At 38.9% G+C, this 14,940-nt stretch overlaps 1 protein-coding gene across 17 annotated transcripts in view; it reads left to right on the top strand.

The window, feature by feature from the left end:
* LOC308195067 (uncharacterized protein) overlaps positions 1-14,940 on the top strand; it is a 1,623,621-nt gene that overhangs the window by 1,453,641 nt on the left and 155,040 nt on the right. For 16 of the 17 annotated variants that reach the window (XR_013951194.1, XR_013951195.1, XR_013951196.1 and 13 more), the window contains one exon: positions 14,655-14,934. The gene's annotated coding sequence lies outside the window, so the exon portion shown is untranslated. The remainder of the gene's footprint in view (positions 1-14,654; positions 14,935-14,940) is intronic. The other variant, XR_013951204.1, reaches the window with a different exon arrangement.

Here is a 14,940-nt window from a genome sequence, read left to right as displayed (position 1 = left end):
CTTGCTCTTAGGTGGCCTGTGTGTTTTAGCCTGTAAGTAGATGTTGGCAAGAGATGTTTTTTACATTCCTTGAAAATATTTGAGATTAAGAATAATAAAAGTTACATCCCAAGTCAGGATAAAAGGCAGAGGGTGTTGTCAATTCCTGTGGATTGAACAGTTCAAGGGGAGAAAAAAAGAAAACAGCTGAAAGACCCTGTCAGTTATTGTAACTTTTTCACAGAATCTCAGAATGGTTAGGGTTGAAAGGGACCTCTGGACGTCATCTGGTCCAACTCCCCTGCTCAAGCAGGGGCACCTAGAGCAGGTTGCTCAGGACCACGTCCAGATGGTTTCTGAAGGTCTCCAAGGAGGAAGGCCACCACCTCTCTGGGCAACCTGTTCCAGTGCTCTGTCACCCACACAGTAAAGAAGTGTTTAGACTGGTGTTTAGGCAGAATATCTTTTGTTCCAGTTTGTGTCCATTCCTTCTAGTCCTGGCACAGGACACCACTGAAAATAGCAAGACTCCATCCTCCTTGCACCTTCCCTTCAGGTATGGATACATATTGATAAGATCTGCCTTGAGACTCTTCTTCAGGCTTTTCTTATCTTACTATTTTTTCCATAAATTTCTAGACATATAAATGTAATGCTTCCAAAAGAAAAATACAGCTTGTTCTAGAGAATGTTAAAATGTTCTGAGGATTTTTTTTTTCAAAGTGAAACATTTATGGAAAATTTCAAAGAACTGGCAACATCCAATAAAATTCTGGTCTTTTTTTTTTTTTTCCTTCCTTTGGTAAAAATTCCCTATCAGTTGTATGTACAGACACAAAGAAAAATAATAATATCTTGTGATCCTGGAATGAGGGAGCCTCTACACTGTAATTCAAATAAAATAAAGACACACCAAGGTTCTTTCAAAAACAACAGCCTCGTGCTCAAAATATTGCATCCCATATAAATCTTGCATCAAAAATAAACTGTCAAGCAGGCATAGTTCTAATTAAAAAGCAAGCATTTTTCCCAGAGTATTGATTATTTTACCAGATCAATAAAGTAAAAAATAACTTCTCTGGAAAATGATAGCATGCTAAAGAAGGAAAGTTTTTCTTCTAGCAAGGATGCATGAATAAAGGAAGAAACACATAGTATCTTCATGGGCATGTGGATAATATTAGCCTAAGAACAGAGGACATATCTAAATGCAACAGAAGGGTGATTAATTATTATTGAAGAAAGCCCAAAGCATATCCAGGAATATAATTTTGATTTGTCACAAGCTGTGACTGGAAAACATGAAAAACCTGGAACAAAGAGGAGCACTACATGGAGTACACAGGATATGAGAAATGCCCTTTTTATTATTTTTTTTTTTTTACTACATCTTTATTTGGGCCTGTAAAAGCTACTGTAGATGTGGAAATAAGTAATATTGTATTATCTCGAGAGCCTCATGTAAAATTGGTAAGTCCTCCTATGACATTGAAGTAGTTCAAAAAATGATGTTTTTTATTTTTGAGTTCCTTTGCTCCAAGGGTTTCTAGCAGCAAATATAATCAGTTTATCGTTTGGTTTATAGGAGTATCCTGATGTGATGAGAGGGTTCTTATTTTGTTGTTTTCGTGTATGTGTTATGGAAGGCTAAAACTTACAGATATCTCCCATTACATTCATGTTCTGTCTAGAAAAAAGATTATCAAGAGTTTCTTTTATATATTGTTTCAAATCTTTGTCAGAAAGGCCAGATCCCTGAAGAACTGATATCAGCAATATCTTCAGAAGCATAATTAGTCATTCGTATCATCTTTCTTGTAGTTGCTCAAATTCTTGAACTAAATTGGCCTGAAATACAAGTGTTTGAGTTAATCTCTCTGTTCAAGACATTTTCATTTAGAAAGGACTCAGGCACCTGCTTTGCTCAGCACAGTGGTCTAGAAAATTTTGTATGTGTGTGTGTAAGCACCTCCTGCTTTTGCATGAACTATGAATTTCTTGTTTGCCAGTTCAAGTTAATATTGACATTTTAAAGAACTTACTAGTTAGTACCCTCTGGCAGCTGACATATTCTGAGCATACTTGCATTTGCTATCATATCTGACATTCTCTGCAGGAGTCCTTGTCAGTGTGTGCTGGCTGTGTGCTGCCTAAATACTGATACGTTAATCAAATGGAGAACTAACATATGCATGTTGTCTTCACATCTGGGGCAGTGTGGAAGCCGTGGAAAGCAAGTAAGTCTATGCTGAAGGAGGAATGCCAAGGAGATTCAGATGTCCCTTGCACAACCTTAAATTTGATGTGTTTCTGACAGTGTTGCTACAACTCATTCTAGTGTTCTGAGCTAGACGCATAACGTTGCTTGCTCAGCTGCTCCAGTCTTGTTATGCAGACAGAATAATCTGAAATCTCTGAACTTTTGTGAGGGAAGGATATAGTTCCAGGTCCTGGGGTCAGGAATGCCTTGATTGTGTTGTTAATTCACTGCTAAATATCCCCACTTCTCTGCCTTGCCCCATCTTCTGTGCTTAAGCAGCACTGGATGCCAGTCTTTTCCAGTCTCTTTGTTCATGCTGAGGAGTTCAGTTTGTTGGAACATCCTGGCATTCTTTTCCTGTCCCAAGGATCGAATAATGCAAAATATTCTGGGGGCAGGACAAAACCATGGATCTGAACTAACACCTGATGAGTAGATGGTACCTTCCTGATAGATAGTACAGTGTGTTTATCCTAGCTGTTTAGAGATTGTTCCTCACAACTTTCTCCCACCATCTATCATCCTGTGGGACTCAGTAGGTCAGCTTGATAGTTGGACTTGACAATCTTCATGGTCTTTACAGCCTAGATTATTCTAAGATTCTATAAATTATCTGGTTTTAGTTATAGAGCCATGGAGAGCCTCAGCTGGATGAGAAATGATGATGTGGGTTGTCCTAACTCCACAGTACTGTGAAGGTTCTTTATAGTCATTGCAAAACCCCTTGCCATGGGGTATGTATGATAAGTGCTAAAAAGGGTTGCTTGCACGTAACAATAGGTCACATAATCTTCCAGAAGGGCAAAGTGATTCCTATTAGACTGATATAAAGATGACCAATAGTAGGTGTGTGCTCACATACATGTTTGGGGAGGGACAATGCCTGATAAGTCAATGGAACAGTCTGGTTTGTGGAAGCATAACAAAGAAACAAACAAACAAATTTTAAAAATAATTTAAAAAAAAAAAAAAAGAAAGAAAGAAAGGCACATGTCACTTTAGGAGGTAGTATATGTTTTGCATTTTGAGGTTGTGAATTATAAAAAAAAAAAACAAACATGATTTTCAGGCAGTATGTAAATACAAAATAATATGGCTGTTAAGGATTCAAAACTAGTGTATTTTTGGCTTCTGCACTGTATGCAGTTCAGGACATCTTCTAGAAAGTGAGGTATGGCATCTATTTATTGCTTGGTTAGTAGGCACATGCAGGAAAACTTTAACATGTTTTTATTGACTTCTGATGAATAATACGTATCAAAGCTATTTTTTTTCCTAATTTAATTTCATCCTTAGACCTGTGATTTGCTCCTGTTCTCCAGTTGTCCATCAGCAACTGCAGGAGCTCTTCATATCTGTCAAGCCCCAGCAGTAACTACAGTTAGGATGTTCTTACTTTTTCTGCTGCAGAAAAAATTAAAAAAAAAAAATCCAACTTCTTAAGGCTGCCTGGATCTTTTTTATTCTTTCTTCTTTCTGATATTTTTTAATAACTTGACAAAAAAAAAAAACCATACAAATGAACAAAATAAACAAAAACAAATGTCCATTTATTCTCACACCTTTTTAAATACTACTGTCTGTTTCAGGGGAAGCACTAGATACCAAATCACTGAGATTGTGTGAATGGTGTTCTAGTGTGTCTGCATTATTGATTTAGTATCTGGTCTCTTAAAGGCTGAAAGGCATCCAAATCTCATTGACTATATGTAACTGTACGGTGGCTAGGTCTTCAAAGATTTTCAGAGTCTGCAGAGTTAGGCTTTCAAGATTTACAATATTTTAAGAGAACTTGAACTGAAAACCCTACACCCTATACTTTTGAAAGCTATCTAGTTTTTTGTTGTTGTTGTTGTTTTCTGTTTTTGTTTTTGTTTTTTGTTTCTTTAAAGATTTGCCCTCAGGTGTAAGAACTGAAGGCTTTTACCTCAACTGGTACATAACTCTCTTGGTGCATTATTCTCACTTAAAATATATTTATATCTGGTGAATGTTATACTTACATCCTTAACATTTTATATATTGAACTGTTAATCTACTTATATTGATTGTACCCCAATTTAATCAGGATGCAAGAAACAGATGCTGTAAATATGACTGCATAAATAGTCCGTTTTTTTAAATGGCTCATTCACAGAGATTGAAGATTACTGGTTACATGCTCTTTCTCTCAGTGAAAAAGTCTGCTGTTATGCAGGAAATCTCTTTATATTTTGCTTAGGCAAAAAGTAAACCTAGCTGAATAAGTTATTGCAAGGAGTATTAGTTATGAATTTATTTCTATTTTCTGTTTACAAATCATTCATGAAATGACCTGATTCTTTCTGTGAATGAAAATTGTCAGCCTAAGGGTTATTTTAACTAGCTATTTGCATGATTCCTTCTGGGTGTGAGGAAAGCTACCTCTGTATGTAGTTTTATTCAATAGCTTGTTTTCTAGGGGTTTTTGGTTGCCAAACCCTTGTGGAACACCAGTGGAACACCAGTGGTGATCCCTAGGGATCGGTGTTGGGGCCCATCCTCTTTAATATCTTTATTGATGATTTGGATGAGGGAATTGAGTGCACCCTCAGTAAGTCTGCAGATGACACCAAGCTGGGGGGAAGTGTCAAGCTGCCAGAGGGTAGGAAGGCCCTGCAGAGGGGCCTGGACAGGTTGGATCGATGGGCAGAGTCCAATGGGTTGAGGTTCAACATAGCTAAGTGCCGGGTCCTGCACTTTGGTCACAAAAACACCATGCAGTGCTACAAGGAATACTTGATGGCCTTCAAAGGCATGCCAAGAAGTCACTGAGATTGGGAAAAACTGACAAAGCGTTGGAAACAGACAATGGCTTTGTTGCCCAGGAGTGTAAAGATGACTGAATATACTCTTTCAAATAAACTTGTAAATTAAAAATAAATAAATAAACAAATGAATAAATAAATAAATAAAAATATGGAGAGAACCAGGAATTGCAACTATTTACCCAAAGTAGCAAAACTAGGTTGTGTTAAATACAAACCGAGTATCAATTCACAAGAGATCTGTTTTTTCCCTATGTGGAAGGTGCGTTTGGGATGTTGGACAGCTGAACAAATTCACACAACAGACTTCAGGGAATGGAGGAAGAGAGAAAATGATACTTAAGGCTAGAGACATTATCTGTAACATGTTGCTTGTCATCTCTGTCACTGCCAAAAGAGTGTGATGGGAATAAAGAGATGCGTTACAGAAACACATGGTATTACATATTCTACTGGAATGGCAATGATAGGGAGTTTGCAAATGGCAACGCCAAATGTGTTGTGAAAATACAGTTTATTTTGTTTTTATGTGGTCTTTTATGAGTTTTTGCCTACTCATGGATTTCCTTGTCTGAAGAGTTTTACAGCTTTCTCTCTGAGTTATAGATTTGATATTTGATATACAGATTCGAGTTACTCTGAGAATTTGCAGTCTAAATCACTGTCTTGCACTGAGAAGGGAAACAAGCTTTATTTATCAATGTAATGATGGCTGGGGTGTTTTCCATCCTGTCCTCATTCCTTCTCTTATTGATTAATATTTCATGCATTTATAGACCCAAAAAAGCCTACAGGTGACCTTTATGATCCCGTAATTGCATCGCCAGCACTTGGTTCCTGAATTTTCACCTAAAGTTTCATTGGTCAGGTACTGGGTGCCAATGTGCAAAACTACAGGCAAACATCAGATAAAGCCTTCATGCCGAGGACCATAGGATGGATCGAGAAATACAGAAGGGGTGATTGAAGAGCAGATAAATGTAGTCGGGTCATGCTTTTTTTCTATGTATTTATAGTTTGTCTTGTTTTGTTTTGTTTTGTTTTTGAGTATTTACCTAAACATCACCTCTGCAGCTTCTACTCTCTTGTACCTCTTGGTTCTTGGCAAAAGCTGCCAATAAAGATGTGCTAAAGTGAGCAGATTGGAGGTGTGTGTATTTGTAGCAGTATTATTTTCTCTATACTAGTTTAAAAGTGGCCATAACATGGCTGCAAGATGCCTTTGTGGCCGAGAAGGTCAATGCTCTCCTGGGGTGCATTAGGAAGGGGCTTGCTAGTAGGTTGAGGGAGGTTATCCTCCCACTTTATTCAGCCCTGGTGAGGCCACACCTGGAGTACTGTGTCCAGTTCTGGGCTCCCCAGTACAAGGGAGACAGAACTCCTGGAGACAGAAGGAACTTAAATATGAGACCACAGAATATCCCAGAAGAAACAATACAGTGGTGAACTGAAATGTGAAGAGGTGAATGAAAATACTGTCACAGCAGCTGGAACATATGGTTAGGGAGATTAGCCAAAAGTTGTTCTTATGTTTTGTTGGTCAAATGTTTTTTCATAGAAAAACTTTGTTGTTGTTTTTTTTTTATCAATGCAAATGCATTGGAAGACCACTGGAATTCAAACTCTAAGACTTTCAGCAAAACAAAGATGAAGTATTTAAGCTTTCTGAAATGAAAATGCGGAAGCAGCTAGATTGGGGAGATCTTTTACTCAGTATTGTCTAGAGCATGTCAGACGCTGTAGGAGTCATTCCAGTGTTTTAAATGGGCTTGGAGTATAATCTTTAACGCTGTAGTGGTGTGTCAGGCTTCAGAGCAAGATATGGTAAGCGTAGCTTTCATGCTTTGTAGATTGCCTCTGGCAAAGAAATTACTTGTGCTGGATCATGTTGGAATTACATGATATGTAAAACAGAAGCAGAATGCAGAGGAAACAGTAATTGGGGAAGAATGGAGAAGAAGATGTGAAGAGAGAGAGATAGAAAGCAACAGAAAGTAATAAACTGGAGGAAATCCTTACCACATAACAACTGGATCTAATCAGTTGGGGAAAGGGGTTGCTTTGCTTTTTCATCAGCAGGATTTTTGTCCAAAGCCACTGCATTAACAAATAAGAGTAGCAAATTTCTCTGCGGAATCTGTTGCAATTTTGCTATGCTACTTAGAAATAAATGAACAGTCATTCAGGTAGCTCTGCCACTGCTGCTCCAGAATACAAATATGGCACAATTAAAAGTAGGTTTCAAGGCACATCTAATCTTTTAGTGAGTCTTCAGTCAGTCTCTCTGTCACATCAAGTTAGTATTTCCTACATGGCATGGGGAGGACGGACATCTATGTAGCTCAAATTAGAAAGGTGTTTTTCAGAACTGAAACCATAATGCTTAAGCCTATTCCTGTGAAGAAAAGTCACCAAAGTTGTGCTCAACTTTACAGATGCTGTTAAATATTTTCTTTGAGTAAACGTACATGTCTGTCTTGGAGCTTAAATTCAGATTAGATCTAGTGCTTGCTGTTGGAATAATATCTAATGGCTGTCATTGAATTATCATGGCTATCATTAAGGCAAGACAAGGCAAGGCAAGGCAGAAGCAAAGGCAAGGGCAAGGCAAGGGCAAGGGCAAGGGCAAGGCAAAGGCAAGGCAAGGCAAGGCAAGGAAAAAAGCAAGGAAAAAGGAAAGGAAAAAGGAAAGGGAAAAGGAAAGGGAAAAGGACAGGAAAAAAGAAAGGCTTATTTTGTAAATATATGTCATCTGTGACTGTTCTACAAATGAATGGCATCCTGGGTGTAAAGTTTCATTAGCATTTAAAGCTGTTACCAAGGAAACTTCAAAATACAAAAAGAATGCTCCTTTTGTCTTGTGCTTTATTACAGTTTTCAATACAGACCTTAATTTCCTTGGACTGACAGTGGTTTACAGAAGTTTGGGGTTATTCAGCAAACCACAGAGTTTCATTGCCTATTTGCAATGACTGCTCAACTGGATTTGGTAGGAAGACAGATATATTATTAAATTAAAAACCGTCATCTCAACAGGCATAAAACATGACATGTTTTAAAATGGGAAAGAATGACAAATAGAACAGGTGTAAAAGATAAAAGAATGGTGTATCAAATGGGGAAAATATGCCTCAGTAAAAAGAAAGCCTTTCAAAACAGGCATTGATTACTTCAAGATAACTGCAAATGACAAATTAAATTAAGATGAAGTGATGCTCTTGTATCAAGTATAAGATGCGATAGACAGAAAACATAATGAAAGCAAGACAGCAGCACAACACAGAAGAAAATTAAAATACATTGAAGATACCTAGCGATTAAGGCTTTTTGATCCCAGTAACAATTATATATATTAGCTTTCAGAATCATTTTGGTGATGTTTTTCACACGTGTTTGGTGAACACATACAAAAATGTGAGAAAATAAAAGGGGATTGAAATGCTTGCCTTGAAAGAAACCTAGAGGTGGTGATGAGATTTTATGCTCAGAGAATTTTTTTTTTCTTAGTCAGCTTAATAATGAATTAAATCAAAATAGTACACTGGACAATGGAAATCTGGCTTGTTGAAAACATTAAATTTCTTTAATCTTCAACTAAAGGTTTTGACACAGAACAAATATCAGGAAAATTCTAGGCTTTTTTAATACCTTAAAAAAAAAAAAAAAAACATTCTTCTAGAAGATTAAAACTTCAGACAGAATAGGAGGCTTACAATCTTTCAGGACTTGAAGCTAAGCAGAAATAACACAACGTGTTATGGAAGGCTCATGGCACCTAATGTTTTCTGAACGTCTGAGTGGCACACACATTGGAAGGAACAAGAGCAAATTTTAGGGGAGAGGACGTGTTCAAATGGCTAGTTCAAAAGTTATTAGCTATCATTGAAATTTAATATTTTGCTGCACTAATAGCAAAATCCTAAGTCCAACTGCTATTTCCTTTCTTATTTCAGATATAGGTTCCACACTTCTTAAAATCCTGGTGTAGTGTCACACTCAACTTCAATTTAGTGAGTTTGGACTCACTGAAAGAGAGCGACCTTTGTATGCTTTCATGGAGGAGGCTGTGTTCTTCTACATGGAGAATAGTTTTTTTATCTAGCACAGATCTGGTCCATCTTCTAAAAGGATATTCCAGAAGCACTTGCAGCCTGAAGGAGACTACATACTAATATAGCTAATTTTCTTTCTAAACAAGCTAGGTGGAGATATCAAAATAAAGGTTTTGTTAGAGGATAAATTTTATCCTCCTCAGCAGAGAGGATTACCTGTATATGGATTTCACCTAAAATGGGCAGAAAATTGTGTGGAAGACACTATTTAGATATTGGCTATATATTACTATTAGTAGAAGTGCATAGGGATCCTTCCTTTATTCAATGGATCAAAAACATGTGTGATAAGGTACTTAAGGCAGGAAATGTATTTTAACATCTTCATGGTGTATTCTTAACATAATGTTACTGCTTTTTCTCATTTTCTGTTTTTCTATACGTTACATTTTCAAGGTTTTTTTTGTTTGTTTTTGTTTTTAATGTACTGAAAATAAGATATTTAAAATGAAAGGTGTAAAAAAGGTAACAGTCTCACTGCAGGATTTATGTTGGAAACAATTTGTCATTGAAATTAATGTATCTGACCTCCTGCTTTGTCTAAGTATGATGAAGCTATCTTTGTGCTATTTTTTATTAAAAAAGAGGAACCCAAGAATATAAACTGTATGGACAGTGGGTGATATAGAGCATGTCCCTCCAACCAGGCGACAGTGGCCCACTATGGTGTCTCCATAGCTCTCAGGCACACTGGAGAATTGTACAGATCATTACTAGATTGCTTATTCTAGCTTAAGAAATCAAACTCCTGTGAAGTCTGCGAATGACAAGTAGTGTGATTTACCATAGTCCTGCTGCTTTATGCCACAGGTTCAAAGCAGTTGGCAAAGACAGCTGACTATTAAAGAGATGCTACTGGGTAGAGAAATGTTGGCAAGACTTAAGGGAAAAAAAGTCACAAAAGACATTGTTGACACAACCTATAGGGAGACAGACTCATAGCTGGTAAGAGTCATCAACAGATGTTTTCCCCTAAGGACAGTGATGAAACAGTGTTGCAAGCAGTCATAATGACATGCAAGGAATATATGTATCTTTACCATTGTCTCCCAGAAAGACAGTTAAACTACAATGAAGCATTGATGTATATAATAATGCTAACAAGAAATGTACAGAGGATGATATTTTTCTGGCACTAGACACAGAGTCAGGATAAACACTAGAATAAAACATCTCATAACAATCCCTTGGTAAATCAGATTTTGATATTGGTAAGCGATAAAGTAGTCTGTTGTAGGAATAATGTCTTCCCAAAAATTTAATGTCACTACCATAAGAGAAGGGCATATGTCTTTTTTTCAGCAAGGACTATTTAGTCTGGCTCCTCCATTACATGGTTAATTCTTGATTAATATTCCACTTTAAAATGCCAACAAAGAAAATGGACAGGGTTTTATTTCTTGAGTAGCTTCATGATTTCATGATTTCATAGATGTCATCTACTGTGCTGAGTTTTGTCCTACCAGAGAAACTGAACACTTATAAGCAAAATATACTTTCAAGCTGTTCATCTGTTCATAGCTGCAATAAGTGATTCTAGGGCAACTTACACTGTAACAGAGCCAAAGCTTCATTAAAGGAAACAAAACAAAAAAAAAATCTTGTTTAAAACCATAAGAAAAAATATATATTTTTTACAAAGAAATTCTGTGAAATATGGGATCCCAGTCTTGGATGTCAATATTCTCAAGTGTACCTCTGAACAAAGCCAATGGCTCTTTGTTTTGCCAATCAGATGCCCTACTACCAGCTGTTCTCCTAGTTTGATGAGTAACATCTAATCTAAATCCCCCTTCTTTTAATTTAAAACCATTCCCCCTTGTCTTCTCATTGCCTGCCTGAGCAAAAAGTTGCTCTCCATCTTTTTTACAAGCCCCCTTTAAGTACTGAAAAGCTTCACCGAGATCCCCTGGAGCCTTCTCTTCTTCAGGCTGAACATTCCTAGCTCTTTCAGCCTTTCTTTGTAGGAGAGGTACTCCAGCCTGCTGATCAACTTTGTAGCCCTCCTCTGGACCCATTCTAACATAGAATCATAGAATCATAATATCCTGAGTTGGAAGAGACCCACAAGGATCATCGAGTCCAACTCCTGGGTCCCCAGAGGACCACCCAAGAAAACAGACCATGTGTCTGAGAGCATTGTCTCTATGTAGAGGTTCAGAAAGAGGATTACATGTTTCTTTAGGTCATTGGAAGTGTGCATTTGTATTGCCTGAATTGCAGCTGTAGACATTTTGATCAGATGAACATGCAATACCATAATCACAGCTTTGTCTATTTGAATGTTAGGGTACACTTGCAATTAAAGATCTGGAATGTTTATCCAGATTTGAATGAACTGTTGACGAAACAATTTTTGCACAGTGTCCCTGTGCTTCTGTATCTGGCATGCAGAGAAGTACAATGATTTTTCTAAACCCATTTCAGTGCTGAGTGTCACTATAGTATATCTTACAATCCTGCCACATAGCAAATTCTGCTAGAAGTCTTGAAAGTTTGAGAAAGTTATTTGTTTACAGACTTGCCACTCAAAGACAGGTCTGTGTCTACAAGATGAGTGAACTTCAAAATATACCATAGGTCTCAACAATTTGGGTAAGTGCTGACAATATCTAAACTACAAAAAAAAAAAATTGTCACCTATTTGCAAATTGAAACTTTAATTTGAGAACTGACCAACTGACCTTTTGAGCTACTGCTTTCTCAATGTTCTTTTTCTCTGCCACCCTCCAGCCCCTCATAATCTTGGGGTCTTATGGCACATTCTTACCTGTATTTGTAACTGAGAACATCTGTATACTATGTCTCTTTTTTTTAATATTATTATTTGTGTTTTATTATTATTAATAGTAATAGTAATAATATTAATAGTTATAATAGTAATAGTAGTAGTAGTAATAATATTAATAATAATAATAATAATAATAATAATAACTTAGAGCAGGTTGCCCAGGACCGTGTCCAGATAGCTTTTGAAGAGCTCCAAAGAGGGAGACTCCACAACTTTTTGGGGCAGCCTGTTCCAATGCTCCGTCACCTGCACAGTAAAGTGTATAGACTGAACCTCTTGTGTTCCTGAAAAGACACAGGCTCTGTCCTCTTAGACACTCCCTTCAGGTATTTATACACAACAATAAGATCCCCTCTGAGAGTCCTCTTCTCCAGGCTAAACCATCCCAACTCTCTCAGACTCTCATAGGAAAGGTGCTTCAAAAATCATTTGAAGAACTGGTATATTTAAATTCCTTCACTTTAAATACATGGTTAGTTATGTTGCTTAATGGCATTGAGAAAGCTTCAGAGAAAGCAACAGTAACTGGCAAAGAGTGGGGAATGAGGATTAGTCTTTTGCTAGTAGGAAGCACACAGCAAAAAAAGCTGCAATGTACAATAAACACAATGCCAACTACATAATGAGCAAAAGGCTGTAAAGGCAAAAACAAGAGAGAGGACACCTTTAAGGAGCTTATTTCAATTTTGTAGAGAATTTATTTGAATGGAGGAAAGCTTTATATTTGTTGTAGAAGAGAGCAGGATGTATTTCCAAGATATTTAGCCACAGAAGATCTTCATAAGGAGAATGTAAAATATTGAGACAGGTGAGTGCTAGTGCAGTTTTGTGGCACAATGATTACAATAGGCCACAAACAGGGAGTTTCTAGAGACATTGGAAAAATAACTTAATTGAGCTCAACAGGTTAAAGAATGACTTTCCAGCTCATAAGAGAGAATATGAAGGTTCAACTATGGTTTTGATAGCATCAAAACTACAAGAAAGCCATATTGCCAAAGATATCGCCAAAGCACCCATCCATCCTGGCCCATTCGGTCATGGTGCTTTCCTCCCACAAACTGTTGAGCCAGAAGAGCTTTTCCATGATTACTACCTTCATCTGGGGAGCAAAGAATTTCTGCTGGAGTAGTACCTTGAAGACAGCACTGAATTATATCTCTTTAAGGTAGAGGCAACTGTGAACAGCCTCTCAGTCAGTGAATCACAGTGAAATATTTCTTTTCTGGTTGGATTATTGGAAATCAAAATATTATAAACAGAGTGTTTTGTTATAGAATCATAGCATATCCTGAGTTGGAAGGGACCCACAAGGATCATCGAGTCCAACTCCTGGCACCATAAAGGTCTACCCAAAAATTCAGACCATGTGACTAAGAGCACAGTCCAGATGCTTCTTAAACTCCGACAGGCTTGGTGCCATGACTGTGTCCCTGGGGACCCTGTTCCAGTGCATGACAACCAGCTCAGTGAAGAACCTCTTCCTTATAGCCAGCCTGAACCTCCCCTGTCACAGCTTGACACCATTCCCTTGGGTCCTGTCACTGGTCACGAAAGAGAACAGATTGGCGCCTGCCCCTCCACTCCCCCTCGTGAGGAAGCTGTAGGCCGCCATGAGGTCTCCCCTCAGTCTCCCCTTTTCCAGGCTGAACAGGCCAAGTGACCTCAGCCACTCCTCGTACGTCTTCCCCTCTAGGCCCTTCAACACCTTTGTAGCCTTTCTCTGGACACTCTCCAGCAGTTTCACGTCCTTTTTGTACTGTGGTGCCCAGAACTGCACACAGTGCTCGAGGTGAGGCCGCACCAGTGCAGAGCAGAGTGGGACAATCCCTTCCTTCAACTGACTAGCAATGCCGTGCTTGATGCACCCCAGGGTACGGTTGGCCCTCCTGGCTGCCAGGGCACACTGCTGGCTCATGTTCAGCTTGCTGTCAACCACAGCCCCCAGATCCCTCTCTGTGGGGCTGCTCTCCAGCGTCTCGTCGCCCAGTCTGTACGTGTAGCCAGGGTTGCCCCATCCCAGGTGCAGGACCCGGCACTTGCTCTTGTTAAACTTCATGTGGTTGGTGATCGCCCAGCTCTCCAGTCTGTCCAGATCTCTCTGCAAGGCCTTTCCACCCTCAACAGAGTCAACAGCTCCTCCCAGTTTGGTATCATCAGCAAATTTGCTCACAACTTCTAGTCCTACATCCAAATCATTTATAAATACGTTAAAGAGAACTGGCCCTAAAATAGAGCCTTGGGGAACCCCACTGGTGACCGTCCACCAGCCTGATGTGGCCCCATTTACCATAACACTTTGAGCCCCACCCATCAGCCAGTTATTCACACATCGTATGATGGTTTTGTCCAGCTGGATGCTGGACATTTGGTCCAGTAGGATTCTATGGGAAACTGTGTCAAAAGCTTTACTGAAATCCAAAGTGATGACATCAGCTGGTTTCCCTTGATCGACTAGATGGGTGATCTTATCATAAAAGGAAATCAAATTTGTTTAACAGGACCTACCCCTCGTGAACCCCTGTTGGCTGGGACAAATGACACCAAAGAAGAGAGGAAAGCGGTTTTAATGGTTATTGTTTATTGTTGTTGTTCTTGTTGTAATGTATTTATTTATTTATTATTTTTCTTATGATTATTCTATCAGTTTGTTGCCCCGTCTTGGGAAGAACTGGTAACCAAGCATCTTGAAGGGCCTTTATGCTGCACTCCGGCGCTTCTTCCAGGCAGACCTGAAGACTTCTGCTTCTTCAGAGGAGCAGCTCTCTGTGTCACTCTTTTGAGGGATCTGCTGCTCTTCTCTGTGCACCGCCTTGCAGGGCGCGGCTTCGTCTTCAGGCACCTCTTGGGCAGCCTTCTCGTCCTCAGGCCGAGACACCCCATGCCCAGCGTGGCCTTCGGAAGGGTTCTCCTGTCGCCCCGGTGCAGCAGCCCAGAGGAAGCCGAGTGCGCTCTCGCCCACTGCTTGGGACTCCGTGCAGAAGAGGTGACACCTCTACAGGAGAGGTGGGG

The sequence above is a fragment of the Anser brachyrhynchus genome (genome assembly GCF_964034855.1).
Source record: "Anser brachyrhynchus genome assembly, chromosome: 4".
Classification (NCBI taxonomy): domain Eukaryota; kingdom Metazoa; phylum Chordata; class Aves; order Anseriformes; family Anatidae; genus Anser; species Anser brachyrhynchus.
The sequence above is the reverse complement of the archived record's forward strand: the minus strand, read 5'-3'. Positions and strand labels throughout refer to the sequence as shown.